Source organism: Pinus tabuliformis, chromosome 9, assembly GCF_031772625.1.
Source record: "Pinus tabuliformis cultivar Carrire ecotype Pingquan chromosome 9, CPIR1, whole genome shotgun sequence".
Classification (NCBI taxonomy): domain Eukaryota; kingdom Viridiplantae; phylum Streptophyta; class Pinopsida; order Pinales; family Pinaceae; genus Pinus; species Pinus tabuliformis.
Genome location: NC_142307.1, coordinates 1,116,259,933 through 1,116,284,897, shown reverse-complemented (window position 1 = coordinate 1,116,284,897; position 24,965 = coordinate 1,116,259,933).

Sequence of the window (24,965 nt, the reverse complement as noted above, 5' to 3'; positions counted from 1 at the left end):
TCGCTCATTATTTCAGCTTCATCTTCTTCCATGGAATCTTGAACATATGGCCTTTTGAATGGATCATTGTGCTTGTCTAGAAGTATTTTGGAGTTGCAAAGAAGGATGGAGAGCTTGGGGATGGGCGATTGCCCAGGAGTTCGGGGAACCTTGTGAAAATTTCATATATAGAATGAAAAAACCACGATTGGAGGAATGAAGATTCCAATCTCTTGCATTTAACCAAATTTATCAGATCATACCTACTACAGCATGGCTGTACCCTTCCTTCTCCTCCTTCCCTTGACTAACCTTGCAACATGAGGGAAATAAATGAGGGAAATAAAAAATTTTAATATTTGAAAGACAAAAATCCTGTGAAACCATGAATGGAACGTGAGGGAAATAAACAAGGGAAATGAACAATTTTAATATTTGAAAGACAAAAATCTTGTGAAACCATGAATGGAAATTAGATGAAATGCATAGTTGTTTTTAAAGGGGAATAACATTCCATTAAATGAAATGTGTAAGTCGTCTTTTCTTTTGGTTAATAGGAAAGTATTTCTCATTATTATAAATAATTATTAATCGTATAAAACTTGTTGGGTCTCTATGCCACTAAACATTATTTAAAAGGATTTTGGTTGATTTTTTAATCCAATCATGTGATATCAAATGTGAATTATGGTGAAATTAAAATAAGTTTTGTATGGTCAAAAAGTGCAACTAAGTAGTAATGTCATGGTAATGATTAATGATCATTTCCAATGAAATGTTTGGTTTAGTAAGAATAAATAATATATGGATATTTTTCATGATGTTCAATATAAGGAGTTAACATGGGAAAGGTGATAGTTTAGCTCCCACATGCTTTAGAAAATTGATATCTTTTTGTCCATAAACATTAGGGGTTGACAAATAACATATGCTCTAGAGATAAGTTTGTTCCAACTTAGCTATATCTTGAACCACAAATTGTTGTTGACCTCATGGATATGATAGAAAATTGGTGGTTTGTAGGGTAGTCTTGTCATGAAATAAATGGAGCTACTAGGTACGTAGGAAGAACCATTTTGGTGGAACTTGACCATAAAAGGAACATATATCTATGCAAAGCTTTTTAAGAGCAAATACACCTAGTGGATTGTGATTGTAAGGACATCACTTTAGAATATAAGTCAGTGTGAAGACACTAACCAAAGGGTGATTAGTCAAACCCACGCAAGTATTACAAGTGCTTCTAGAGAAATAGGTGTTCTTGTGCTCTCATTGGCTAGGTATGGGTAATGAGGAGAGAGTAAGTGAAGGGCTTGGCCACTAGTCTTTCCTATAATTGTGGTATCTTCTTTTAGCATCATCATTCTTAAGGTAGTTATACATTTAGATTAATTGAGAAGAAAAATGTGAAACTAAGAGAGTGTTTTATGGATCCTTTTAGTTAAGAATTACTATTAGGAGGAGATATCAAACATATTTTGTGAAGAGTATTTAGTACTTTGGCTAAGATGGGGGTTATGAGTGTGCTAAATTTGTATACTAAACCTCATGTATAGTATTCCCCCATGGTTATTTTAATTATCATCATGTTCAATTGGAATACAAAGCCAAGGCAATATTAGAGGTCTACCTAGGTATGTTAGTCCTATAGTTATCATCATGTGCAATTGGAATACAAAACCAAGGCAATATTAGAGGTCTGCTTAGGTATGCTAGTCCTACCATAATAAAGTTACATATGTAAATACTAGATTAAAAAATTTATCTACTTGGAATCATCATAATCCAATATCTAGACAAGGGGAGATATCATAAGTAACAAGCCATACTTAGCAAGTTCAAGTTTGATACGTGCCACCTATAATTGGGTTAACTTGACAATCCTTAAAAATGAGAAATCTAATTTATTAATAGTATTTAATGAGGAAAATACCATGTAATGAAAACTTTTCATTAAGGTTCAATAATTTATAGTTACAAACTAAAATGGCATAAAATGGAAGTAAACTTGAAAGGTTATCTTGGTTCATAATCTAATATATTTTTCATTGGCTTAATATTGAATGTTTGCAGTAAGCTTGAGTTTAATATAAAGCTCCATCACCATTAATAAGGGATTCATCTCCTAAAAGCAGAATGTCCTTCCACTTCACCTTTTAATGCAAAAGTTCAAAGTTCAAATTCCTTTGCCTAACCTCTTAACAAAATACCAGTATACCTTGCTTCGCTTTCTTTCTCCTAGAATTTGTATAGAGGGTTTCTTCCTTATTTCTAGTCAAATTGGTATACATAGTCTTTAATATAATGTAGAGGACACCCCCTGGATACTGGCATATAAATAATTCCCCAGATGTCACAGACGTATGCAAGGTTTTGAGGAGACATGAGTAGTTCCTTTATCATGATCAAACTTAAGCATTGTAAGAGACATATCCTTCATAGATTACTCCTGCTAGCTCGCAGTTCTCATCCACAACAATATTTGTTTCCTATCCCTTTTCCTAGTTTCCCTGATTATGTTGATCTTCCAAACCACATTCTAGATGAATATCATAGTCACATTTTTTTCTTATAATAATAGGACCACACACTACTATCTTTGTTGCATCCATCACAGACGAACACATGCCTTTGTGTCAGTAAAAGTTGGTGTTCATGTTGGCTATACTTGATTTCCTTGGGAGAATTCACAACAAGTTATTTCATCTCCTTTTGCAGCCTTTAAAAATGTGCATTAGTGAATGGATAAGCCCTGGCTCCATGAGTGGAAACTGCACTTTTGGCATCATTTGTCATAGTTTTCCCATTTGGAATGACCACGATCAAAGATGGAATGCCTCTAACATAGAAATACCACGAGAGATCCTTATTAGTTTTATCTCCAAATGGAAGAGCTAGCCATGGCACACCTTTGTAGTAGTCTTCAAAAGCCTCTTGATCTTGGTCAATAGAAATGAAAATAATCTCAAAATATTCTCCTCTTTCTTTGAGTTTGTTGTAAACCATTATAAGCTCTAGAGTGAAACTTCGGTAAGGAGGACACCAATGGGAAGAGAAATAAAGACCAATTGTCAATCCTAACAACTAGTTGAGTCTAAATCACATTCTAAGTAGCTATATTCAACTTTGGATTGATAAGCTCCATAATGATTTATATATATGTTATGTTGTTATGCTTTACATTTAGATTAATTCTTGAATCTCTTTCCATTAATAATATCAATTACAACAATCTAATTTAATGTCATGGCATAATTAGAAAACAAATTATGGTTGTTGTTGGATTTCATAGTGTTAAATGAATGTATATGGAATGTTACTTAAAAGAATTGAATCACAACATGATAACTTCACTATGTAGAGCTCCCCACCTATCCAATGCCTTGGTAACACTCCTCAAGTGGGCCTTCCTTCCTTCAAGAATTGATAATGCTAATGCTAAACTAGTACAATGATTGTTGGACACTTAAGTGGACCCTAGTTTACCAATTAGAACCAATAAATGGTTATCTTGTTGGGACCACGACATGATTTTGAGGCCTTAGCAAAATTAAGGAACACCACAAGTGGAAAATTGTTTTGATGATAGAACAAAATATTTGCTAGTGAGGAAGCCCCACATTTTTTTTGGACAATGGAAAAATTCAAGGAGACATTCATTTATGAAGACACCTTTGAAATTTTATGTATAGAGTTTTCTAGTGACTTTTTGTGAATGGTTGCATATGCTTGATGAAGCCCCACATCACCATTGAGGAGACAAGAAGACAAGTAAGTCGAATCTTAAATCCAATAACTTTGGAGCATTGTGATCACTTGGTTAATCAAGCAATAGACTTTTTGGGAGAGCGGACAATGGAAGGATGTATTGTATATAGTTTGTACCATGGAAAATTTTAGGGGCTGATATTCACAGGTGGGCTAATTTTCCACGATTTTTCCAAAAAAAAGATTTGCCAATTTCCATTTTTTCTAAAAATGATTCGCCCAAATGTTACAATATAAAATTATTTTACCTTAAAATTCTTGAACATTATATAGAGACTATATATAAAATCATTATAAATTTAAATAATTTTACAAATATTATATAATTAAACATTTTATAATTTTCATATTAGGGACTAGTGAGATTCGCTAATGTTTGTAAACTTCAAGATAATTTTCCATCCTTAAAATTTTCCCTAGTTTGTAGTAGAATTGTATTAGTTGTACTCAAAATCTAAGTACCAATTTTAGAAGAGGTTTTGGGAGAGATTGGTGAACAAAAGCCCTACAAGGATAAAAATGTTGTTGGTGAAGGAAAAGTTGTTTCCTACTAATCAACTGAGAAATGTTGTTGTAAAACCTTACATTAAGGAATGAGTTACAAAGAGGTTGGAAAATATGAGAGCTCAAATGACCAAATGATGATGGAGGACACAAAAGCTAAAAATCAAGTTGAACAAGCTTTGAGGAAGTAGAGACAACTAACTAGTGGTGGTTGGACTAGATGTGAGTAAATGAAGAAATCTACGAGTTGTAAAAGGAGCTTAGTGAGGAACGAAGTAGTGAAGTGAGGATGAGAGAGTTGGAGAATTTGAATGGGAAAGGTGAGTTAGCTAGCGAATGGTTTCGAAACAAAGGTTTGTTGGTAAATATAGATCAATAAGGAGTAGTAGTCAAGGAACCTCAATCAGGTGTGATGAACACATTGGAGTGGGGTTACGAGAGTTATGTGATTAGAAAGTGACAGGTTGGATGCAATGTAGAATGACATTGTGGAGATAAAGAATCAAATGAACTGATGGAAAACCATATCATAAGGCAAACATGTGTGTCCTATCTATTTAGGGAGTATGAGAACCTAGTGGTGGGCATGGAACTAGACATTAGAAAAGTTGGCCTAGTACCAACCCCACCCCTTATGCTTCTTAAATACAATTAGGTAACACTACACTAGCTTGTTAATAATGGTTCAAGTCCACCTAGTAGTTAGCTCACTTATGGAGGAACAATAGGAATTAGAGGAAGTAGTCTTAATAATAGTGCAAGTTGAATATTAGGAGTAGCACAATTGGGATTTATAGTTATTTAGAGAAAAAAATAAGAGTTTCATGAGTTTTAATACCTATGATGTTCGAATTATAACCTAGGAGAATGTAAGAGAAATAATATTAGAGTGATGCACTTTTTAAAATTTGTAGTCATATGTAAATGCTTTGGAAAATCACATAATGATCCACATACCTTGATATAAAACAAACCCTAAAAATGTCATTCTTAAAATCTCTTGTGTAGTTACCTAATATCATTCTAGTAGAATATCACAAATATTTATGTTATTAATGGCATGATCATTTTTTCCATTCTCTTAAAGGAACTCTTTCTAGACATGCACCCCATCAAGCATAAATAATCCTATCATATAGCTTTAAAGTAATATAAATCGTCCAATGACTATCCTCAAAATAATTCTCTCCCATAATTTTGGTGATAGTGTAAGGATCGTATAAAAGTTGTATGAGATTCTTACGGGAGTTTATTAATTTCTCTTAATGCAAGTCCAACCAATAACTTGTCACCAACCTAAAACTTTTGCGAAACCCAATGGATTGTATATCTACTTGTACTTAGAGTTGGAAACTTTCTACAAAATATCATGAACTCATTTTTGAATTTGTTGGATACATTCCTCAAAATTGGTTGCCTTGCTTACCTCATTCTAAGCATGGGAGGTATCTTCATGTGTTATTCCATGAATATAGCTACATCAATTTGTGCCAATTGTTGGGACCCTAAGCACGCCTAAAAAGGCTTGTGGCTAATAGAAATATGAAGGGTTATGTCAAATTTCGATTTAAACTACGGAAGTCTTTCAACACGTTTATGTGGATGCTCACAATTATATATTCTAAGGACATATACAATAATAGGGATCGAAGGCAGTGGATTTGGTCAAGCTTGATGTCCATCATGGATTGAGGCTTAAACCAAAAAATACTAAGGAAACAAGTATCCATATAAGAAAATGTGGTCTTTGGAAACCTAAAATGAACCAAAATATGCTCGAAGAAGAGCTTATGATTGGATTTTGTAGTGACACTCTTCTTACAGGGTGTCAAAATTCCCATCCTAAGGAAGCAATCAACAACAACAAAAAAACATTCATTACCATGCTTGGCTGATGAAAAACATGACATAAAATCAATGGGTAATAACTCATAAGGATTATCTACAACATGAAAAAGCCTACAACTAGTGTGGATGGCCATTTCCTTTGGAAAAATATAATTCTTCCAATGCTTACGGGCTTCGGAAATAAAATGCAACTCATTGTTATAAATTGGGTATCTATGAAACACATTAGAAAGTTTTTGGCCACCACATCGATGATATGAACGATTGGCTCATAGGTTCCTTGTTGTGTGAACATTCATCGATGAAAGTTACTTCCTCTATGAGATAGAAGTGAAAACTAATAGTTGCAAAGGTTAGAATAATGACGCGAACCTTGACTTGGTAACTTGTAACTTGTTAATTGGGATAAGTTGAAATTGGACATGGGTAGCCTAAGATGAGTTATGGTCAGTCCTTAGGTGAACAAGTCATAGTCTAATTGTAGAAACTATAACTTGGTCATGTTGTTGTAGTCGAGGAAGGACTTGGTTGGGTTCCCAAGTCCTACTATGAGATGTGAGATGTCAGTTATTGAAAGAAGAGCATCAAGGATAGGTAGCTTTACAAGATTTCAAAAGGCACCTAATTTATCAAGAAGTCCTTGGCTTGTACCAAAGGACAAGGTAGTTGTAAAGGATGAAAATTTAGCAATTGCACTAGATCTTGAGTGGAGTGTTGAAATTGGTTATGGTAGAGGTATAATTGTTGTTGATATGGAAACATCAACACACAAGAGGATTCTTGGTGATCGAGAATATGAGAGATACATAATAGACTCCATTATGAAGATATAATGGTTGATGTGAGTCTGAGAAGCATATCCAGAGCCTATTTAGTGGGATCTGGTTTAAATTGCATGGAAATGAATGAGTAAGAGTGTGTGATAGGGAGTGTTAGCGAGTTCCAAGTGTCCTAAGGAGGGAGTGACAAGGTATGCTAGGCAGTTCCAAGGCATGCTACAGTGCTAGGGAAGCATGCCAAGATGTACCAAGTTCCAAGGTGTGCCAATGCGTGCTCAGGAGGGTTAGTCAGTGATAGGGAAACAAATGGGATCACTAGGTCAAAATGCATGGAAATGAATGAATAATAGTGTGTGATGGGGAGTGCAGAGAGTTCTACGTATTTTAAGGAGGGAGTGACATGGTATGATAGGTAGTGTTAAGGCATGTTAGAGTGTGAGGGTATCATCCAACAAAGATATGCCATGTGCCAGTGATCTAGGTGTATATTGGTGGCCACCCACCTATTCCATTTGCATCCCCACCATTATTTCTTTCAGTTTTTCAGTTTCCTTATTTGGAGCACAATTTACTATTTTGGCAAATTTTCATGCCCTGAACTTCCAGAGCCATTTTGAAGCCCTAAACGATTTTTTTGGGGAAAGCTAAGACCAACATGGGCCTTTAACCCATGTTGGTCATTCAAAAGTTGTAGTCCTTGGATAGATATTTCTAACGAGGTATTGTGCACGTCAAACATAGATCGTATGCCAAAGTTACGACTCAGGGAAGTTGATGATCCAATTTACCCAAACAGGGCCCATAGTTTGCCGCTTCATCTCCTAGGGTTAGGTTTTTGGATGTTTAGGGGTTTCCATTGTTTCTCAATAATAAATAGGCCTTTGAGCCTCATTGTAACATAGTTCAGAGGCATGTAGCCACCACATCTCTTCTCAGGGATAAGCTACCATCACCCAAGCTAGTCTTATTTCCATTCTATTGTAAGCATATTTTAGTATTTGATATTAATGAAATGAAGTGTTATTTCTACTGCATCTTTCTGTTTATGGTTATATCTATAATTTGTTGCATTCCTCTTTAAATCTGAATCAGTGGTATCAGAGGGGTCTGCTCATTCTCTATTTTTCTTTGCATGTCCCCAACAAGGTCAAGATATAAGGAGTTAGGGCTCAATCTGTTTGAATCTTTGAAAGATCAGCCTCACAAACCCCGACAACTGCCCATGGGGGAAGAAAAGAAGGATGAGGGGATAAGAGATCCAATCAAAATATTGCTCAAGGAGGCCCTCGACAAACAAAGGAATGCGATGATGGATAATTTTTCCCAGATCCTTCAACGATTGCCCATCGGTGGTGCATCCACATCCAACAACCACTCTAGAGGCTCCACTCCTTTTAAGGTACAAGTAAACTTTGACATTCCCATATTTGAGGGCCAAATAGATGCAACTACCATAGATAAATGGTTAAATCTGCTAGAAGGATATTTTTTTGTTCACAATTTTTCCAGCCGAGAAAATATTACTTTTTCTTTTCGCAAAGCTACCCCCCATGTCAGCTGGTGGGAAACCTACTGTGAGTAGAAGGATGAAATTATGATGTCACTGTTTTCAGCCATGCCCACTTGGAATTCGTTCTTAGATACCATCAAGGAGCAGTACTACCCTGTCAGGAGCTATGAGGATAAATACATAAAGTGGACAACATTGCGACAAGGAAGAGACCAAGATGTGCCAGAGTTTACCAATGTTTTTCATACCCTTCGCACAAAGTTGGGTATCAAGGATTTTGAGAAACATTTGGTACTCAAGTACTGCGGATGCCTACATAGGTACATCAAGGAGGAGATGGAGTTGTTGGACATCTCCTTGCTCAGCATGGCATACCGATACGCCGTCAAGATCAAGCAAAAGTTTAAACAGAAGAAGTGATACTTTGGATCTGTGAAAACGAAGCAAGGGAAAGGTGCCCCAAAATTGTAGAACAAAGGACAAAGCCAAGGTGGGGGTGCCTAAGACAACCCTCCAAATCTACAAGTAAAGAACAGCAACGTGAAGCTGAAGAAGGACACAGGAAAGTGGTGTGAGTTCCATAATAGATATACTCACAACACAAGTGAGTGTTGGGCAAGTAGTCACTGGTGGCTAAGCTGAAGGCTTCAGAATCAGATGCACGTTACGACTCTAAGTCAAAACCTGACAAGGGGAATGACAAGTGGAAGCAGATTATCGATGCAGAGCCTAATGCCACTGTTTCCACCAAAAGGATCCGGAAGGAGGAACCCGAAGATCCATAGGAGGAGGAGCGCCTCTTCCGCTCCTAAATGTGGGTAAATGGTTCCCCACTATAGTTCATTGTCGACAGTAGGAGCCAAAAGAACCTCATTTCAATAGAGGTCATGAAGTGACTGGGCTTACCGATGACAACGCACCCATAACCATACACCATCGGGTGGCTTCACCAAGGATGAGATCTTTGCGTGAGCCAACAATGCCGCCTTCCATCAACATCAAGCCCTTCACGGATGAGGTATTATGTGACATTGCTCCCCTTGATGTTTTGTGATGTATTATTAGGCCAACCATACTTGTGGAACTGACATGCTGTATATGAGTCAAGGCCTCATGCTATTATACTTAATTTGGGAAATATGTTGTACATGCTATGGGAGGTAGCACCGTCTACCACCATCTATTTGGTTACTGAAAAACAATGTAGTAAGCACATTTCCAAAACCGATAAATTTGTTTCACTGATGAAAAGTATTCAGGGAAAGAAGAAGACGGTGGCCATGAGCTCTAGACAGGGCCCCTCCACATGACAAAAACAAATGGACAAGGTCATGGAGGAGTACGAGGACATCTTCACCTCCCCCGCAGGGGTGCCTTTGCGTTGTCAGGTCAATAACTCCATCAATTTGACCCTAGGTGCACCGTTATCCAATGGACCAATCTATCATTGCTCCATTCTAGAGAACGATGAAATCAAGAGGTAGATTCAAGACTTGTTGCATAAAGGTCACATCCAGCTGATTTCATCATTCTGTGGGAGAACGATCATGTTGGTATAGAATAAGTATGGGACTTGGAGACTCTGTATTGACTATCGGGAGCTAAACAAGATCACTATTTGGAATAGGTACTCGATCCCATGGATTGATGACCTTTTGGACCAACTCAAGGGGGAAAAATATTTCAGAAAGATCGACTTGAAGTCCAGATATAACTAGGTACCAATCGAACCCTCTGATGTGTGGAAGTCTATCTTCAAAGCCAAGGATGACCTTTTAGAATGGTTGGTTATGCCCTTTGGGTTGACAAACTCTCCTGCAACATTCATGAGGCTAATGGATGACATCCTGCGACCTTTCACCAACTCATTTTTAGTGGTATACTTGGATGACATCCTGATATTCAGTCATATTTGGGAAGAGCACCTCCACCACATCTGACAGGTTCTCCAAACACTGCGGCAACACAAGTTGTGTGCCAATTTGGACAAATAAAATTTTGGCATGACCTAGGTTCAGTATCTAGGATACATTATTGATGAACGGGGGGTGCATGTGGATCTAGCCAAGATCCAAGTCAGGGATTGGCCAGCCCCAACCACTCTGACAGAGCTCTGCAACTTTCTAGGGCTTGCCAATTTCTATCGCAGGTTTGTGTTGGGATTCTCTCATATCACTTGGCCCGGGAGTTACGTCACCATAGGAGGAGTGAAAGTAAAATTATTTTGGTCTGAATCTTAATAGAAGGCATTCACAGAGTTGAAACATCACCTCTGCTCTACACCAGTGCTCACATTACCATACTTGCAAGAATCATTTGGGATTGAGACAGATGCTTCTGACTATGCTATTGGTGTAGTCCTTACTCAACAGGGGCATCCAGTGGCATATCACAGTGAGACACTTTCAGACACAGTCCGGAAGTAACCCACTTATGTAAAAGAGATGTATCCATTGTGCAGGCCTGTCGACAATGGAAGAATTATAGTTTGGGGAAGGAAACGGTCATCCACACAGACCATTGACCCCTATAGTTCATACAAATGCAAGGGAAATTGCAGAATGATCGCCATGAAAAGTGGTCCACATACTTGCATTAATTCTATTTGAATATCAAGTATAAGAAGGGAAACAAAAATAATGTTGCAAACTGTCACATTCGACCACTGATCATGGCGTTAACCACCATGCTCAACTCTTGTGGGCACAGGACTTCTGATTAGCCACTTCTCTACAAAAGCAACCCAAAATTTATCCACACACACCAGATGCTCTTGGAAGGTCAGCAAGTTTTAGATTTTCACCTCCAAGATGCCCTATTATGCCATCTGGGACACCTTTGTGTTACTTCAAGCGAGCGTGCCAAGATGATTTGGGAAGTGCACTACAGTCGGGCCACTAGGCATTTCGGGGTAGAGAAAATGGTGGTAGTACTGCAGAAGTATTTCTGCCGAATCTTCAATAGGATGTCAGGAAGTACATCAGGTCCTGCAGTGCCTGCACCATTGCCAAACTGACCATGAAGAAGCAAGGCCTCCATTGATTACATGTTAGACCTTCCTTCCACTATGCATGGAAACGACTGTGTTTTTGCGGTCATCGACATATTCTCGAAGCCGACCATTATGGCGACTTGAAAGAAGAATATTACAACAGAATCCATTGCTAAAATCTTCTTTGAACGAGTGTGGGTACACTTTGGGATGACACATCCTATCATCTCAGATCGCGACAACATGTTCCTTAGTACATTTTGGTCCAGTCTCTTGTCAATGCTCTACACCAAGCTCACTAAGTCCACAACTTTCCATCCCCAAACTAATGGTGAGACAGAGGTCATCAATAGGATGATCGTACACATTATGTGCATGTACAACTCAAAGCATCCACGAACATGGGATTAGAGCCTCCCCTATGTCCAACGCATCTATAACCGGGCTCTCCACATCTCGACTGGCCACAACCCTTTTTAGGTGTGCTTGGGATTCCAGCCACTATGTCCCATTGATATGGCCATACCATTTGTAGCTATTCAGGAAGCCAATAAGGAAAAAAACTTCACTGAGCACATCCAACATATCCACGAGTAGGTCCACGAAATTCTAGAGAAATCAAATGCCATGTACAAGCGGTGACATGATCAACATCGGGTGCCACACAAGTTTTAGGTGAGAGACAAAGTTTGGTTGAATTTGCAGAAGGAATGCCTTACCAGAGCCTATCGGAAACTAAGACCACTCCGATATGGTCCTTAAACCATTACCAAGGATGTGGGAGACAATGCATTTGAGCTCAACATTCCCCCTTTCCTTGGCATGCACCCAGTGTTCAATGTGGATTGCCTTCGACCATACTTCCCACCATTGCTAGACACATCAGACATTGCAGAACAACTCACACCAACAAAGTTAAATCCAGATTGCATGGAACAAGCCACAAATGATCGAATCATGGAAACACATATCAATAACACCCAACAACAAAGGATCCAACTATATCGAGATGTCAAAGCAGGCCAACTCCTTCACTAGGGACCAAGTTGAGCAGATGTTTCCTCATCTTATGGAGGAACTCAACGTAATGGGGACCATTTCTTCCTAAGGGTGGCGGAATGATCTAGGTGGATATTGGTGTCCACTCACCTATTCCACTTGTACCCCCACCATTGTTTCTTTCATTTTTTCAGTTTCCTTATTTGTAGCACAATTTACTATTTTTGGTAGTTTTTTGGGTCCTGAATTTCCAGAGTCGTTTTGAGGCCCTAAACGACGTTTTTTGGGGAAACTAGGGCCAATATGGCTCATAGATCGATGTTGGTCATTCAAAAGTTGTAGTCCTCATATAGATATTTCTAATGAGGTGTTGTGCACATCAAAATGAAGATCATGTGCCAAAGTTACAACCTTGGGAAGTTGATGTTCCAATATACCCAAATGGAGCCCATGGTTTGGCGCTTCATCTCCTAGGGTTAGGTTTTTCGATGTTTAGGGTTTTCCATTGTTTCTCAATAATAAATAGGTCTTTGAGCCTCATTGTAACACATTTCATAGGCATGTATCGGCCACATATTTTCTTAGAGATAAGCCAATATCTCTCTGAGCTAGTCTTATTTCCATTCTGTTGTAAGCATATTTTAGTATTTGATATTAATGAAATGAAGTGTTATTTCTACTGCATATTTGTATTTGTAGTTATATATGTAATTTTTTGCATTCGTGTTTAAATATGGATCATCCAGGGTGTGCCAACGTGTGCTAGGAAGTGTTATAGAGTGCCATGGAAACACAAGGCACCAATAAGTCACAATAATGCATGGAAATGAATGAATAAGACTTTGTGACAGGAAGTGTTAGTGAGTTATAGGTGTGTTGAGGGAGTGACACGAGATTATTTTTAGTTCTAAGGCATGCTAGAGGATAGGGCAATGATATTCTAAGATGTGCCAAGTTCCAAGGTGTGCCAATGCATGCCAGGGAATGTTAAGGAGTGCCACAGAAACATAAGGGAGCACTAGTTTCAAATGCATGGAAATTAATGAAGAGTATGTGACATGGAGTGTCAGTGAGTTATAGGTGTGTTAAGAATTGAGTGACAAGGTATGCTAGGTAGTGATAATGAATGCTAGAGTGCCAGTGCGACATGTCAAGATGTCTCCAGTGTCAGAGAGTGTTAGGGAGTGCCATGGAAAAAAAATGGATAACTAGCTCAAAATGCATGGAAATGAATGAATAAGAGTGTCTGATAGGGACTGTCATTGAGGTTCAGGTGTGTTAAGGAGGGAGTGACAAGGCTATATGCTAGGGAGTGCCAAGGCATGTTAGATTTCCAGGGCATGTCAGGGAGTGTTAGGGAGTGCCAAAGCATGCCAAGGAATGTAGGGTGTGATAACATGTGCAACATAGTGCCAAGGGATTGTTAGATGTGCCAGGTGTTATGGCATGTCAAGATGTAAACTATGTTTCTCATTTTTTTTATGGCCACAGTTGGATGTGAGCCTTGACATGGTAACTTGTAACTTAGTACGTTGGATAAGTTGAAATTATACATGAGTATCCTAAGATGATTTATAGTTAGTTCTTAGGTGAATAAGGCATAGTCTAGCTGTAACTGTAACTTGGTCAAGTTTTTGTAGTTGAGGCAAGACTTGGTTGGCTTCCAAAGTCCCAAAAAAAGTAAGGGTAGTAGTGAGGGAATCATAGCTAAGGAGTGCTAAGGTGTGCCAAGGAATGTAAAGGAATCTAACACATGTCAAAAATTGCCAATGCATGTTGAGGAATGTTAGGGTGTGTTAGGGAATCACAAGGGAGAAATAGGTCAAAATACATGGAAATAGACAAATAAGTGTGCATGCCAAGGAGTGTCAATGAATTCCAGGTGTTGCAAGGACAAAGCATGTTAGGAGAAGGACATAATAAGAATTGTAGGAGGCAAGCCTATGGTTGCAATTATAAGGGGTTGGTAAAATCAGTTTTAGATAAAGGGAGACTATGGGTTGGGCACAACACTATTTTTATAATGACTTGGTTGGGTTCCCAAGTTGGAAAAATAGAAAATCTATCTATGAGGGCATGAAAATTAGGGAGTGCCAAGGTGTGTTAGGGAATTTGAGGAAGTACTAACACATGGTAGACAATTCCAAGGCATGTTAGGCATTCTAAGATAAGCCAACTACTAAGGCATGCCAAGATGTGTCAGGTGTCAAGGTGTGGCGTGAATGCATGCTAGGGAGTGTTAGCACCAAGTGCCATGGAAACACAAGGGAACACTAGTTTCAAATGCATGGAAATGAAGTGTCAGCGAATTCCAGGTGTGCTAAGGAGGGAGTGATAAGGTATGCTATGCAATGACAAGGCATGCTAGAGTGCTAGGGAAGCATACTAAGATGTGCCAAGCGCCAAGGTGTGCCAATGCATGCTAAGGAGTGTTAGGGAGTGCCAGGGAAACATATGGGAGAACTAGGTAAAAATGCATGGAAATGAATGAATAAGAGTGTATGACAGGGAGTGTCAGTGAGTTCCAAGTGTGCTAAGGAGAGAGTGCAATGGTATGCTAGGCTGTGCTCAGTCATGTTAGATTTCTAGGGTGACATGTAGCCAATATGTGCGAGGTGCCAAGGTATGTCAACATGTGCTAGGAAGTGTTAGTGAGTGCCAAGGAAACACAAGGGAGCACTAGGTAAAATTAATGCATGCAAATGAACAAATAAGTGTTTGTGACGTGAAGTTTCAATGAGTTACAGGTGTGCTAAGGGAGTAACAAGGTATGGTAGGCAGTGCTAAGGCATACTAGAGGCCAGGGTAACATGACAAGATGTACTAGGTGCTAGGGTGTGCCAAGGCATGCTAGGGAGTGTTATGGAGTGCCAAGGAAACAAAAGGTATCACTCATTTCAAATACATGGAAATTAATGAATAAGAGTGTGTGACAAGGAGTGCTAGTGAGTTCTTGGTGTGGTAAGCAGGGAGTGACAAGATATGTTAGGTAGTTCCAAGGAATGCTAGAGTACCAGGGAAACATGTCAAGATGTCCCAGGTGTCAGGGTGTGTGAATGCGTGCCAGTGAATGTTAGGGAGTTCCACAGAAACACAAGGGAGAACTAGTTCAAAATTCATGGAAATGAACAAATAAGACTGTGTGATAGGGAGTATCAGTGAGTTCCAAGTGTTCTAAGGAGGGAGTGACAAGTTTATATGCTAGGAAGTTCCAAGGCATGATAGAGTGCCATGACATGTTAGGGAGTGAAAAGAATGCCAGGAAATGCAGGGGATCCTAACACACACCACATGGTGTTAAGGGATTGTTAGACGTGCGAGGTGTTATGGCATGTCAAGTTGTAAACTATGTTGCTTAGTAGTTTTATGGACATGGTTGGATGTGAGCTCTTACTTGGTAACTTTTTAAGTGGGATGAGTTGAGATTGGGCATGAGTAGCCTAAGATGTGTCAGAGATAGTTATTAGGTAAACAAGGCATAGTCTAGTTGTAGTAACTATAACTTGGTTAAGTTGTTGTAGTCAAGGTAGGACTTGGTTGGGTTCCCAAGTCTCAAAAAAATAAGGGTAGTTGTGAGGGAATGATAGCTAAGGAGTGCCAAGGCATGCCAAGGAATGAAAGGCATGCTAACACGTGACAGAAAGTGTCAATGGATGCTAAGGAGTGTTGGGGAGCTTCAGGGGAACACAAGGGAGAACTAGGTCAAATGCTTGGAAATGAATGAATAAGAATGTGTGCCAAGGAGTTCCAGTGAATTCCAGGTGTCCCAAGGATGAAGTGTTTTAGGAGAAGTTCAGAATAGGACTTGTAGGAGGCAAGCCAATGGTTCTGATAAGGCATGTACAAAACAATTTCAGAGAAAGGGAGACTTTGGGTTGGGCACAATATTGTTTTTCTAATGAATTGGTTGGGTTCCCCAGTTGCAAAAAACGTAACGCTATCTATGAGGGCATATTAACTAGGGAATGCTAAGGTGTTCTATGGAATGTAAGGTTCCCAAGTCATGGAAAAATGTAATGCTAGCTATGAGGGCATGACTACCAAGGTGTGTTAGGGAATGTTAGAGCATGCTAACATGTGTCAGATAGTGCAAAGGCATGTCAAACAAGCTAAGATGTGCCAAGTGCTAAAGCATGCCAAGATTGTGCAAGGGTGTGACAATGCATGAAAGGGCCTGTCAAGACAACAAAATGGAGAAACAAGTTAAACTACAAGTAAATGAACACATAATAGGGTTAATAAGTCATCAATTTACCTTTTACATGAGGGGCATACTAGGAAAACCAACACTAGGTGCCAATAGGTGCCAAGTGCTAAGTGTCAGTGCATTCTAAGTGTTAAATATTCCTCTGTTTCTTCTCACCTACTTTCAAATAATTGATCTCAAATAAATTTAATATTAAACCATGCCAAAGTATACCAAGTCATCTCAACGCATTCCAAAAATTCCAACACATGCCAAGTGCCAATGTGTGTTAGGGAGTGTGATGCATGCTATGATGTGGTAGAGCATGTCGAAGAGTGCTAAGGTGTGCTAGAGAGTGCCAATGCATCTTGAGGAGTGTTAGGGAGTACTAGGAAAACACAAGGGAGAACTAGGTCAAAATGCATGGAATTGAATGAAAATGAGGGCGTGTCAGGTTGTGCTAATGAGTGCTAGCTATCATGCCAAGGAGGGAGTGACAAGGTATGCTAAGCATTGGTAAGGTATGCCAGGGAATATCAGAGAATGTCAAGAAGTGATAGACTATCCTAGGTAGTTCCACGGTGTGCTAACATGTTCCAAATAGTGCCAAGGCATGCCAAGACATGCCAGGTTCTAAGACATGCTAGGATGTGCAGGGTGCCAAACTATGCCAACATGCATCAAAGATTTCCAAGGCAACAAAATGAATCACCAAGATAAAATGCAAGGAAATGAACACATATGAGGGTTAATAAGTCATGATTTTATCTTTTTCAAAAGGGGCATGATAGGAAAACTAATAATAGGTTCCAATACATGCCAAGTGCCAATGTGTGCCAAGTGCTAATGTATGTCAATGCAATATTATGCCAAGGTCTTCCAGGGAATGCTAGGGCCTACAGGGCATGCCAACACATGCTAGGGGAGTGATATGCTATGCTAGGGCATGCCAACATGTGCTTGGGCATCCTCCTCATGGAAATATGTTCTAGGTACAAAGATGTGCCAAGACATGTGAGGTGCCAAGGAATGTTTGTTTGTGCCAAATCATGTTAAGGTGCGCCATGAGTGTCGAGGAGTGATAGATCTCTCCCATTAATAGAATTGAAAGAGCTTGATCTAAAGTGAATTTTCTAGATAATGAACCTAATAGAGATGAATCATTTGTTGACTCATAGGAAATCTATATTCTTATTACTTGAGGGAAATGATACACACTAAATAATTCTTAACAAATTTACTGACTATAACCACTATGGCCTTGGACACATAATGAAAAGGAGTCCACAAAAATGGCCTTAAATCATTATCTTTTGACAAAAAATATACTGACAGGTACATAAAATCATCAAAAACTCATCGGAATGATCAATGATGACGAACATTTTTTTACCGTCACCAAAAGTAACCAGAAAGAGCATTGGGGAGGGTCAATAAAAGATCACCACTAAAAGTGTCACCAAAGAGAGAATTATTGATGGGCCTTAAACAACCCTCACCAAAAGTGTCACCAAAGAGAGAATTAGTGACGGGCCTTTAATGACCCTCCCCAAAAGTGTCATTGAAAATGTCTTTGGTGACAAACCTTAAAGGACCATCACTATATACACTTACAACAATGCTTTTTTAATCACTATCACCATATGTGACTTTGGTGACAGACCTTAAAGGTTCGTCACTGGCATGACCCTCACCAATGACCTTTTTTCTTGTAGTGAAATGTTCAACTAGATCGAGACCTAAATCCTTATCTCGACCTCGTTGGGGACACAAAAAGAAAAATAGACAAAGAGCAGACAACTCTGATACCACTCATCCAGATTTAAACAGGAATGCAACAAAGTATAGATATAACCATAAATACAGATATGCAACAGAAATAACACTTCATTTCATTAATATCAAATACTGAAATATGCTTACAAATACAATGGAAATAAGACTACCTTGGGTGATGGTAGCTTATCTCTAAGAAGAGATGTGGTGGATACATGCCTTCGAATTGTGTTACAATGAGGCTCAAAGGCCTATTTATTATTGAGAAACAATGGAAAACCCTAGACATCCAAAAACCTAACCCTAGGAGATGAAGCGCCAAACTATGGGCCCCGTTTGGGTAAATTGGTACATCAACTTCCTACGGTCGTAACTTTGGCATATAATCTTTGTTTGACATGCACAATACCTCGTTATAAATATCTATCCAAGGACTACAAATTTCGAGTGGCCATCATCAATTAAAGACCCATGTTGGCCCCAGGCTTCCCAAACAAATGTCGTTTAGGGCCTCAAAACGACTGCGAAAGTTTAGGACCTAAAAAACTTAAAGAAGCAATGGTGGGGGTCCAAGTGGAATAGGCGGGTGGCCACCAATATCCACCTGGATCATTCCTTCCCCCTTAGGAAGCAATGGTTCCCATTGCATTGAGTTCCTCCATGAGATGAGGAAACTTTTGTTGAACTTGGTCCTTGGTGAGCCACTTGCCCTGGTGAAGGAGTTGGCATGATCTGAGAACTCGATATAGTTGGATCCATTGCTGTCGAGTGTTATTGATATGCATGTCCATGATCTGATCATTTGTGGCTTGTTCCATGCAGTTTGGATTTAACTTTGTAGGTGTGAGCTATTCTGCAATGTCTGATGTGTCAAGCAATGGTGGGAAGTATGGTCGAAGGCAGTCCAAACTGAACATTGGATGCAGGCCAAGGAATGGGAGAATGTTGAGCTCAAATGCATTTTCTCCCACAACCTTGGTAACGGTTTAAGGACCATATCAGAGTGGTCTGAGTTTCTGATAGGCTTCGGTAAGGCGTTCCTTCTGCAAATGCAACCATAATTTGTCGCCCACCTAAAACTTGTGTGAAACCTGCTGTTGATCATGTTGCTGGTTGTACTTGGAATTTGATTTCTCCATAATGTCATGGACCTGTTAGTGGATGTGTGCTCAACGAAGTTGTTTTCCTTGTCGAATTCAGACTAGATATGAGCCGAATCTTCCTAAGTAGCTACAAATGGTATGGTCACATCAATGGGACACATTGGCTGGAATCCCAAGCCCACCTAAAAAGGGTTGTGGCCAGTAGGGTTGTGGAGAGCATGATTATAGTTGTGTTGGACATAGGGGAGCCTCTCATCCCATGTGCATGGATGCTTTGAGTTGTACATGCACAGAATGTGTAGGATCATCCTGTTGATGACCTCTGTCTGGCCATGAATTTGGGGATGGAAAGCTGTGGACTTAGTGAGCTTAATGTCCAGCATCGACCAGAGACTAAACCAAAATGTACTGATGAATATGTTATCCCGATATGGGATGATAGGCTATGGATCCCAAAGTGTACCCTGATCCAGATTTAAATAGGAATGCAACAAATTATAGAGATAACCATAAACACAAAGATGCAGTAGAAATACTACATTTCATTAATGTAAAACACTAAGATATGCTTACAAACAGAAAAGGGAAATAAACAACTAGGGAAATGGTAGCTTATCTAAGAGAAGATATGTGGTGGCTACATGCCTCTGAACTGTGTTACAATGAGGTTCCCAGTTTTCCTAAAAAACATCGTTTAGGGCTTCAAAACGGCTCTGGAAGTTCAGGACCAGAAAAACTGCTAAAAATAGTAAACTATGCTACAATTAAGGAAACTAAAAAGCTAAAAGAAACAATGGTGGGGGTCCAAGTGGACTTGGTGAGTGGCCACCAATATCCACCTGGATCATACCCACACTCGTTCAAAGAAGAGTTTAGCAGTGGCTTTTGCTGTGATATGCTTCTTGTAGAATGCCATAATGGCCATCTTTGAGAATCTATTGATGACCTCAAAAACACAGTCATTTCCATGCTTAGTAGAAGGAAGCTCTGACATGCAATCCATGGATATGGATTCCCAAGGTCGACTAGGGGTAGGTAGCATAGTATAGAAGCCTTGTTTCTTAATGGTTGGTTTAGCAATGGAGTAGGCAGTGTAGGATTTGATGTACTTCCCGACATCTTGTCGAAGATTCGAACAACAGAAATACTTGTGCATTATTGCCACCATTTTCTCGACCCTGAAATTCCCAGTAACCCGACTGTAGTGTGTTTCCCAAATCATCTTGGTACAATCGGTTGAAGGAACACAAAGGTGTCCCGGGTGGCAGAATAAGGCATCCTAGAGGTGAAAATATGGAACATGCTGACCCAACAGGAGAATTTGGTATGTGTGGCCAAATTCTGGGTCACTTTTGTAGAGACGTGGCCAATCAGAATTCTCATGCCCATAAGGGTTGAACTTGGTGGTTAACGCCATGATCGATGGTCGCCTTAGGAAATCTACAACATTATTGGTGAGCGCAAAATGATAGACAGGTACGGTGAGGGGCGAGGATTATTTTATTAATTTATCCCGGGAACTGTGCATGGGCGGAAACTTTGGTATAGTGGGTTTTCGTGAATTTCTTCTCCTTGATGATATTCTCTCTAATAATGATGCAAGTCGTAGATCTGACTCCCCATCAATATTTCCAGTTAGTAGCCCACTGATAGGGAATCGAGGTAGTAGCCTTATGGATAGAGGGTGGTAGCTTGAGCTCCCCTTTAGTAAAAAATTCCTTTTCTTCTAGATTCGCGAATGTTCATCACATGAGTAGGAACAAGCAAGAGATAAGCAAGAATACGTAAGAGACAGATCGAGAGGTACATTAGTGATTCAATATGATGAGATAATTGAAGCTAGAGATGGCATGATGACTACACGATCGATATGATTCATGATGATACGTGATGTCGATTGAATATACCATAATGGAATATTGATCGATGGACATATATTGGCAGGTAGAATTCTCCCTAGTTGAGAGGGAGTGTTAATTTTTGTAACTACGTTCAAATTGCACCTTGGATAAGTCAAATGACCAATATGATGATTAGATTAGATTCCTCTTTTCAAGAGGACCAAAATAAACGTAAATATCACCCAATTTGGTCAATCAGAAGTTGATTTTTGAATAATTTTATTCATACATGTATTAAGGAATAGGTTGGCCCTAACCACATGTGTAACTGCTTGGGTCATCCTTAACCCCAACTGGACCCTTAGGAAATCTGATAAATATAATATATCTCAAGCTCATTTTGACACATTTGATCAAGCTATCTTCTCTTCTCTTTTGTCTTGGTTCACACAGGTTCGACGGAAGGAGTTCGCGTAAGGGTCCAAAACCACATGCATGAGGTTCACTCTAAGTTAGGGTTTTCTAGTTTTTGGATATTGGCATAGAACATGGAATATTAGTCCCTAGATGCTAGCATAAATTTGTCATGACATCGTCCATAGAGGCTTAGACGTTGGCATAGAAGTTTATGGGAGCATCCAGGTCTTCAGAGGCAGATCTGGAGGGGTCGATCCATAGACACACACACAGATTGGTCCTGAGAGTGTACAAGCTATCCTAGATGCATGCACACTAACTAAATGGGAGTGTCCAAGGGCTTTTGGGAATATCTATTAAGTTGGTCCTCAGACACATTCACATAATGGCTTGGGAGTGTCCCGAATGCCATAGAAATAGCACAATTCCTCCTCCTTGCATCCGAGACTCAAAGATGATATTTATGTATTCTGAAGTTTTTGTTCAATGATAGAAGTATTCAACAATGTTCATCATAGTGACAATAATATACAATAGTTGACTTCAGTTAGTGATAACACATTATATCCATCAGTATGAGGGTTTTGATTTCAATCATGATTAAATTTGTTTCATGGATATCATAGTTGTTTTATTACGTAGATAAACTTATGGATCATTGTACTATCTTTTGTTGTATCATTTGATGATGATTTAAGAAGAAGAATATTTGCAAGGGTTTTCCCAATAGTGGATTTTTCCCTGTAGATAGCTCCTTGGAACAACAAACCCATACCCCTCCTGGTATTGTGGTTTCAAAAAGTATTTGAAATTATCCAAATCTAACTCCATACCCTTAAACCATTCCTCACTATGTAAAGGGATCTTAGTGGCATCGATTATTGATTGCGATGTGAATAAAAAAGTAAGTTTTTCAACCTTAGTCTACAATCCATCAAAACTCTTCGCAAACTCTTAGTCAATTGTAGATTGTACCCCTGAATCTTTTTGGACCAATCTCTACTGAGGATCAAGCCGTATAATTCAGGAATATCAACAACAAGAACATCAATTACTTGACATACTATTGGATTTGATGAGAGTCTGATGGTAACCACATTAATTTCTCCTATGACTTCGACTTATGTTCAATCTAATTGTACAATGCGAACAATAGATTTCTAGGGTAAAACATTCAATTTTGCACAAACCTACTTTGGCATAATGTTGGATGAAGCTCCAGAATCAACTAAACAATTGTGCATATTATTATAAAAATACTTCAAAAGTCAAAAGAAAAGGAGTATGGGATTTATATCTACCATCAACTAGAGCAACATCAGTTGAACTCATTTTATCTAATGAAGTACTGGGAGGCCTACCCATTTCTTGAGCAGCTTGCGAAATTGCAGCAGTAGGAAGAGGATAAGTGGGGATTGCTTTTAATTCTTTGAGAAATACCTTATGCTGATTTTTTAGCTTGCCAAGCTCATAAAACATGATATTAGCTATGGTCTTCTTCATATATTCGACGATTCTATATTCCATCTCATTAGAAACTAGAAAGGTTTTGGCTAGAGGCTTAGAATAGGATTGAGGAGGATATGTCTGAGTAGAGTTGGGAGAAGATTTATTACCTATTGCCTTGACAGAAGGAGTTAATGATTTATGTTTTTGACTTGTATGTGGAAAATTAACAGTGCTCTTGCTTCTGGTAGCAACAGGTAAAGCTTCTTCTTCTTCTTCATTATCTGACAAAGGAAGACGAAATCCCAGATTCCATGTACTTTAACTATCTATTCATCATCAGTTTATTCTTCAACTGTTGATACTTCCTCTACATCCACATCTAATTCAAAATTTGATATTGTATTTGGAGGTTTAGGATCAAAGACAAGATTTCTTTTAAAAGGTCAAACGTTTTCTAGAAGAATTTTTAGCTACTTGCTTTTTAATGTCGACCATTTTGTTGGACATGGTTTTGAGTACTTTTTGTTGAACTTCAAGATCGAAAGGATATTTAGGTGTTTTCTTCTTGGATTCATCCTTGAAGGTGAATTTTTTGGATTTTATTTCTTCTAATTCATTTTTATTTTCCAAGGCTAAAATTCAATTTTATACAGCTATAGCTTCTTTCATGTTTTCAGCCAAGGTTGGCTTGGTAGCTCTATCAACAGAAATAGTTGCATTTGAGGAAAGAGTAGAAATGTACCATTCATTTTGAACTTCAGTACTTGGCCTTGTTGCCACTAGGATTTTGTCCGATAATTTCTTAAAACGTGAATTGAAGTCCTTAACTCACTCTCTAGATTCATATTTCAAGTTGGAGATATCATTAAGAAGAGTAGTCATTGAGTAGTCATCTCCAAACATGGTTAGGAATTGTTCTTGGAATGCATTCCAATTATCAGTGCAACCATATGGTAATGAAAAGTACCAGTATCCTGCTTATCCTTGTAAATTATAAGGGAATAATTATGCAACTGCTTCTTCTTCTACGACTCCATTTAGATTTATATGTTCTTCAGCAAGAAGACCATCATCGGGATTGAATTTTGGCAACCATTTTTCTAGATGATCAGGTAATGGATGTAATGGTCCTTCCATTTGAACAGCTCCTGGATTTGTCCATGGTCTTTGAGCAATTATGGGTATCTGTGTGGAAGAAGATACACCAGTGGTTGAAGGTGATTGGGTAGAGGAAGATTGTGCTCCTGTACTAATGTAAATCACTATCTGAGATGGTGAAATGGATGATTGAGTTTGTGATGAAGATGATGGAATGAATGAGGGATTTTGTGGTGATGGTGAAAGAATCTCACTATGAGTTTCAGACTCAAATTTCTTAGTTTTCCTTCGAGGAGGAGGTAGAGGAAATTCAAATGGAGGAATTCCAAATTTTTCACTCTGCGATCTAGTTAATATTCGAGAGGAAGGAAAATGTGAAGAAATGTTGGCTTGAGATAATTCAGATTCTTCTTGAGACAGATAAATCCCTTGTAATTTATGAATTAAAGACTAAACTTCGGTATTTTTCTGTAGAGGAAGGATGATCTGATTTCTTTGGCAAAACACTAGTGGATTGTAAAGATTTTTTCACAACTTCACGTTTAGGATTTGGAGATTTAGAATGTGACTGAGAATTTGGAGGTGATGGTGAGGGATTTTTACTCTTAGAATGGCTTTCTGATTTAGATTTTATTGCCATTCATAGCCTTGACCCTCCTTCCAGCACCAAAATTTTGAATCCTCAAAATTCATTGCGACAACATGGAGGATAACCA